Raw genomic sequence first — 7,819 nt, 5'->3', positions numbered from 1 at the left:
ACCCTCTCTGCTAATCTGCCACGGCCTGGGAAAGGAACTAATAAAACTTAGACTCACAATGAAAACAGGAATTAATACACTTTAGGGGAAACCCAGAGAAATTCTAAATACATGAATTCTGGTTTTTTTTTTTTTTTTTTTTAACATCTGGTTTTCAATGGTGTTTTGCACAGCTGGGCTGCTACATAAGACTTTGAGTAAAGTGTTCCCCATGGTTAGCAAACCAGTGGACAGAAGTATGATGCAAAGGAAGGAAAACTTACCTGAGTACCCCGGTTCTGGGACTAACTAGCAGGATTTGTCCATTCATTTGTTCAACAGATATTTATTGAACAGCTACCGCACACCAGACACTGTTTCAGTTGCTGAGGGTCCATTGACAAACAAACAAGAGAGAGAGGGGCTTCAACTCTTGTGGGGAGCCCAAGGGGGGTGGATCCCTTGAGCTCAGGAGTTCAAAACCAGCTTGGGCCACATGGTAAAATCCCATCTCGACCAAAAATGCAAAAATTAGCCAGATATGGTGGCATGTACCTGTAGTCCCAGCTACTTGAGGGGCTGAGGTGGAAGGATCACTTGAGCCCAGGACGTCGAGACTGCAGGAAACCGTGTTCATACCACCACCACTACACTCCAGCCTGGGCAACAATGAAAGTGAGGCCCTGTCTCAAACAAAAACAAAAACAAAACACAATGGGGAAGCTGAGGCAGGAGGACTGCTTGAGGCCAGGAGTTCAAGACCAGCCTGAGCAACATCAAGAGACCCCTGTCTCTAAAAATAAATAAATAAATTAGCTGGGCGTGATGGCATGCACCTCTGGTCCCAGTTACTCAAAAGGCCAGTGCAGGAGGATTGCTTGAGTCTGGGAGGTTGAGGTTGCAGTGAGCCATGATCTTCATGATCTCACCACTGAACTCCAGCCTGCACAATGGAGTGAGACCCTGTCTCAAAACAGAAAAAAAAACAAAAAACAACCAAGGAAGAGAATTGCTGAGTCAAGTGCTCTGAAGGCAGTGAATCGGGTGAAGTGGCAGGGCACCAGAGGGTGGCTCTTCGGATGGTAGGGGGCGGCAGGGGACAGTGGCTGGGAAGTGCTCTTGGAGGAGGAGGCACTGCTGCAAAGACCTGGAGGATGAGAAAAGGCCGGCCTGGCACACATTGGGGACATGCCTTCCAGGCCATGGGAACATGAAGCACAAGACGTCTAAGGCAGCGACGGGGCTGAGTGATCACAGATCAAAAAATCAGCAGCGGGAGCAGAGCCAGCTGAGCTCAAGCTCAGGGCGAGTGAGAGTGAGGGAAAGAAGATGCAGCTGGAGACACCGACGCACTCGGGGCCAAGGAAGAGTCTGAATTTTATTCCCAAACCCAGCCATGCACAATCCAACCTAGCCTGGAAATATGGCTGTTTGGTCTGCTGGATTGGAGGCACAGGGGTGGAGGATAAAATGGGGTTGAGGCAAAAAGAGAATGAAGGTTACCTCTAGGTTTGGGGTCACGCAACAGGGTGTGTGGTGGAGCTCTTTGCTGAGAACGGGGAGGCCAGGCAGGAGGAAGCTCTTGAACAAACAAGAACCCTTGTTGCTGGGGGGAAAAGGCAGGGCTGGGGACGTGACTGAAGCCTTGGGATCAGACTACAGGACCTAGGAGAATTCCTACATAGATAAGAGCTGGGAAAGACCTGGAGGGGAAGAGAAGAGAAAGCACAGAAATCCTAAGCACAAAATATGCTCAGGGAATGGTTCAACATGTGGGAGGCTGCTTAGGAGAAGGGTCAGATGAGGCCAAGAGGTTTGGCGTCTGGATTCAGCAAGATGGAGGTAATGTTAATCTTGACAAGAGACGTTTAAGTGCAGGAATGAGGACAATCAGTTTAATCTCTTGGGGTCTGGTTCCTCTGTCAAATGAGAGTATCCGAATAGAGGAGGTTTAAGCTTCCTACTATCTCATTAAGCCACATACTTTTTTTCAAAAAATGGGGAAAGAGGCCAGGCTGGGTGGCTCATGCCTTTACTCCCAGCACTTTGGAGGCCAAGGGCAGATTGCTTGAACTCATGAGTTCGAGGCCAGCCTGGGCAACATGGCGAAACCCTGCCTCTACAAATAATACAAAAATCAGCTGGTGGTGGCGCATGCCTGTAGTCCTAGTTACTCGAAAGGCTGAGGTGGGAGGTTGGCTTGAGCCTAGCAGGCTGAAGTTGCAGTGAGCCCAGACTGTGCCACTGCACTCCAGGCTGGGTGACAGAGCCAGACCTTGTCTCAAAAACAAAAGGGGGCAGGTGGGGGTGGGGGAACAAAACAATGATTAAGGATAAGAAGTAATAATAGGCTGGGCGCCATGGTCACGCCTGTAATCCCAGCACTTTGGGAGGCTGAGGTGGGTGGATCACCTGAGGTCGGGAGTTTGAGACCAGCCTGACCAACATGAAGAAACCCTGTCTCTACTAAAAAAAGAAAAAAAGAAAGAAGTCATAATAAAGAAAGCTATGCTATTTGGGAGTTTATTAGTCAAACAGGTTGTGTGATCATCAGTACTCATTTTTTTTTTTTTTGCAGAGACAGGGTCTCCTTCTGTTTCCCAGGCTGCTCTCAAACTCCTGGGCTCAAGTGATCCTCCCACCTCAGCATTCCAAAGTGTTGGAATTACAGGTGTAAGCCACTGTGCCCAGCCATTAGTTCTCTTTTACACAGAAGTTATTAAGGATATTTGTGCAAATTATTAAATAAGCCAAGGAAACAATTAAAATAGAACAGTTAGTGGCCAGAATTCTTCTTAGCAGACCCAAATTATATAAATTGTACCATCAAAACAGTACCAAGACACTCTTCCTAGCTTATTATACAACAAAGATCCTTAAACCTTTTTTTTTCTTTTTTTTTTTTTTTGAGACAGAGTCTTGCTCTGTCATCCAGACTGGAGTGCAATGGTGCCATCTCAGCTCACTGCAACCTCCGCCTCCTGGGTTCAAGGGATTCTTGTGCCTCAGTCTCCCAAGTAGCTGGGATTACAGGCACGTGCCACCACACAGTGTAGGTTTCACTGTGTTGGCCAGGCTGGTCTTGAACTCCTGACCTCAGGTGATCCACCCTCCTTGGTCTCCCAAAGTGTTGGGATTACAGGCGTGAGCCACTGAACCTGGCCTTAAACATTCTTTCTGAACACAACACACATTTGGACTCCACCGAACGGTCACTTATCAGGTTGTCTGAGTCCTTAGTTGTTCCTGCACTCGCTCACCCACTCTGAAAGGATTGGCCACCCTTTCCAACGTCAAAAAGGAATGTTAGATGATATCAGGAATTTGCATGCCGAGTTCATAGAACTTTATGATTCCATGAAATGTTTCTCTGTGGCTATCATCTCAGCCAGCGAAATGCTTATTGTGTTTTTCTTTTTCTTAAATAAACATTTCAGGCCAGGCGCAATGGCTCCCACCTGAAATTCCAGCACTTTGGGAAGCTGAGGTGGGTGGATTACCTGATGAGTTCGAGACCAGTCTGGGTAACATGGTAAAACCCCCTCCCTACAAAAAATACAAAAACTAGCCCAGTGTGGTGGCGTCGCCTATAGTCCCAGCTACTTGGGTGAGGTGGGGGGATCTCCTGAGGTTGCAGTGAGCGGAGATCATGCCACTGCACTCCAGCCTGGGTAACAGAGCGAGATCCTGTCTCAAAAATAAAATAAAAATTTCAGACCAATAAAGAGGTAGCAAGGAGGCTATAAAGCAAACCCGTGGACTACCAGGCACCTTAGTCAAGTATTACCAAGGCAGTGGAAAACCTCCATGCTTCTCTCACTGTGTCATCACCCTGTCCTCCAGATTTAGTTACTGTCTTGCATTTTCCCCCAAGGTTATTAAGGGTGGAAAATAACCCCAATCCTTGTTTTGCCAAGAGTACCCTTTATATATTTTCCCATTGCCTACTGACTGTTGTTTTGAAGTGACTAGAATTAGATAGAGCTTTAGTCACCTTTTCGTTACTGGTTGAGATTAACCCGGCACCAGTATGGAGATAGGCTCCAAGGTGATTTGATAGAAAGCCCGCGTATCAGTGGATGTGACTGTTCTGGATACAACGGTTCCAGTCCGTGACACTGTTCCGAGCTTCCAGGAGGGCTGTCCTTCCTCACGTTACTTTAACCTTGTCTGAAGAACTCCCAGGAAGTTACCAACAGCCCTTCACCAGGTTCAAGAGGCAGACTTATGATTACCCTTCTCGAGCTGAAAAACTGAATAATGGAAACCTGGCAGTGAAGGGTCATTCAAGGTAAATACCTAGACTAACAACATAGTCCTGGCTCCAATGTTTCCTCACTTCCTTCTAAGGCACTGAGTATCATATATTAACAAAAGGATGACTTTCAAACACAGGGAACAGCTTCACAAATGAGGGCTGAAAGGACAGGCAAGCAAAACATGTGTCAAGGTCCTGCCACATCCTAAGTCAGTTGTTCTCAAACTATGGTGTACATCAAAATAACGTGGGGACTTGTTAAAGATATAGATTCCCAGGAGCTGCCTGAGACTTAGTGAGCCATCATTCCTGGAGAAGGGCACTAAGAGTGATTCTAATGCATATTCAAGTTTCAACACAGCTGGAGTTGAGTCTTCTGTGTGTGCTGGGGGGCAGGGGTTTAGGTTCTAAACCCTAATGAAAATAAATTACCCTTAGAAAATCTGAAAACATCCGTAAGATACACTGTAGGTGTTTCCTTGGTGGGCAGAACAGTATAGTAACATGTAAATGCAATGTGTCATGCTTACAGTAATGATAAGGAATGCATGCACAAATATGACTTTATACTATTTTAACTTAAGTAAGAAAAATTATATAGCATCCCTCTGTATCCACAGATTGGTTTCAAGACCTCTGAGGATGCCAAAATTCTCCAATGACCAAGTTCCTGACAAAAAACGGTATAGTATTTGCATATAACGTACAAAATCCTCCTGCATATCTTAAATCATCTCCAGATTACCTATGTCATATAATGTTACTACTTGTTATACTATATTCTGTATTGAATTTTTATTAGTATTTTAATTGTAATTTTTTATTTTTATTTTTTCCAAATCTTTTCCATCCAACGTTGGCTGATTCCATGAATGCAGAACCCACAAATAGACGGCTGATTGTACATATAAGTTGGGTGAGTTAAATGCTCATATGATACGACTCAGTGACACAAGAATACCATGAAATACGTATTATCATTTCCGTTTTACAGATGAAGAGACGGATGCTGAGTCAGGTTGACAGACTTGCCCAAACTAACCATGTTGGAAGTACAGGAAGCAGAATTCAGACTTAGCTCTGTTTGCCTCAAAAACCTGCCATCGTTTCATTTTTATTTTATTTTATTTATTTTTTGAGACGGAGTTTCGCTCTTGTTGCCCAGGTTGGAGTACAATGGTGCGATCTCAGCTCACCACAACCTCCACCTCCCGGTTGGTTTCAAGCGATTCTCCTGCCTCAGGCTCCCAAGTAGCTGGGGTTACAGGCATGTGCTACCATGCCCAGCTAATTTTTTGTATTTTTAGTAGAGATGGGGTTTCCCCATGTTGGCCAGGCTGTCTCGAACTCCTGACCTCAGGTGATCCGCTCGCCTCAGCCTCCCAAAGTGCTGGGATTACAGGCTTGAGTCATCGCACCCGGCCATTTCATTTTTACCACACTGCCACAGGCCACTTCATTTTTCAGCATTCCCCTAAAGGGTAAAGTTCAGAAATGCCCTTCAAGGTCTTGGGGCATGGCTATTTCAAATATTCAATTTAGAAGACAGTATACTTCAAACGGAGTGAGATGAAAATTAGATTAGAGGCATATTCTATTATCAGAGTTAGGAACCCAAATTGGCTAACCAGGCTCTAGGCAATGATAAGGCGGTGGAGGTACTGATGTCCAATTGGAAACATTATCAGTACAGGTAATTTAAATATCTTTCATAGTTTCCTTTCTACTGCAGTTACCATTATATCTTCATTTTATTTATTTATTTATTTTTGAGACGGAGTTTCGTTCTTGTTGCCCAGGCTGGAGTGCAATAGCACCATCTCGGCTTACCGCAACCTCCACCTTCCAGGTTCAAGCAATTCTCCTGCCTTAGCCTCCGGAGTAGCTGGGACTACAGGTGCACACCACCAAGCCCAGCTAATTCTGTATTTTTAGTAGAGATGGGGTTTCTCCATGTTGGTCAAGCTGGTCTTGAACTCCCGACCTCAGGTGTTCCACCTGCCTCAGCCTCCCAAAGTTCTGGGATTACAGGCGTGAGCCACTGTGCCCGGCCTATATCTTCATTTTAATAAAAAAGAAATTCAGGCCAGGCGCGGTGGCTCACACCTGTAATCCTAGCACTTTGGGAGGCCGAGGTGAGCGGATCACCTGAAGTCAGGAGTTCAAAACCAGCCTGGCCAACATGGTGAAACTCCATCTCTACTAAAAATACAAAAAATTAGCTGGGCGTGGTGGCGGGTGTCTGTAATCCCAGCTATTGGAGAGGCTGAGGCAGGATAATTGCTTGAACCTGGGAGACAGAGGTTGCAGTGACCCGAGATTGCGCCATTGCACTCCAGCCTGGGCAACAAGAGTGAACCTCCGTCTAAAAAAAAAAGGAAAGGAAAGGAAAGAAATTCAGTCTTTCAGAGGGAATACACTTACCTGAATAGAGGTCAAAGTCTCAGAAGAGGCCTCCCTCCTCTCTCTGACCTCTGAAATGCCCTGGACCTGCAAGTGGGAGATTACAGGCCCTGACAAGGGTTGCCCAAACAGCAGTGTGGCACTAGGAAGGCAGGTTAAGCATCAATTACTATGATGCTAGCACAGCTTAAGCACTCTGCATGCACAATGTCATTTAATCCTTACAAGTGTATGTAGGAGGGGCTACTAGTATGTTCATTCAACAAACTGGGATACAGAGTTTGGAACTTCACCCAAAGTCACTAGTTTCTCTACCAGGATAGATTTAAGTGCTTACTGTCAGGTACTGTTCCAGGCATCTTATATGTACTAACTCATTATCCCCATTACAACCCTCTGATACAGGTGCCATAATTATGCCACTTTACAGACGAGAAAACTAAAAGCAGAAAGAGAGCAGTAAACCCAGGAGACGAATTCTGGAGAAGCTCTCTGGTTTCAACCTTTAGCCAACATCACAATCACCTGAAGGGCTTGTAATACACTGATTGCTGGGCCCAGCCCTAGAGTTTCTGAATCCTAAGGCTGAGCAACACCTAATTTCCACTTCTGCAAGTTCCCAGTGAATGCTGTTACTGCTCGTCTGGAAGCCAGACGTTGAGAACCCCTTCTAGAGTGAGGTCTCCCGCAACAAATTCTACTGGCCCCCAAAGCAGGTGTTTTGTGTGTCTTAAAAATTTGTTGAGAATCATTAGCAAAAAACAAACAAAAAAACTTAATTCCTAGAATTTCAGAGAAATCCCATGGAGTTTTTTGCTAGTCACGTCAGAAGAGGCCACAAAGTGCCGCTTAACCAGAGCTTCGGAAGACAGCGGCTGGGCCGGCCACGTGCACCGAGACTTGGGGCCAGGTGCAGCCGCCCCAGGGCCGGGGTATCGGAAAGGGCCCCCGGTCCCAGCCCCAATTGGCCCAGCAATTCCCCCGGGCCGTCCGCCCCTCCAGATTTATTTACGTTTTCCTGACTTCCCCCTGCCCGCCGTGGGACAAACAGCCTCCCCACTTGCATCTGCGCTGGGAGTAGCGCGTACTTCCGCCAAATTCGCCTCCGAGCCCGAGTCCCGGCCGCCGCCATCTTGCGGGGGGCGCACCTCACAGGTCGGGAGCTGGGCGGGAAGGGGC

This window comes from Mandrillus leucophaeus, unplaced genomic scaffold (assembly GCF_000951045.1).
Source record: "Mandrillus leucophaeus isolate KB7577 unplaced genomic scaffold, Mleu.le_1.0 Scaffold166, whole genome shotgun sequence".
Lineage (NCBI taxonomy): Eukaryota > Metazoa > Chordata > Mammalia > Primates > Cercopithecidae > Mandrillus > Mandrillus leucophaeus.
This window is presented reverse-complemented; position numbering follows the sequence as displayed.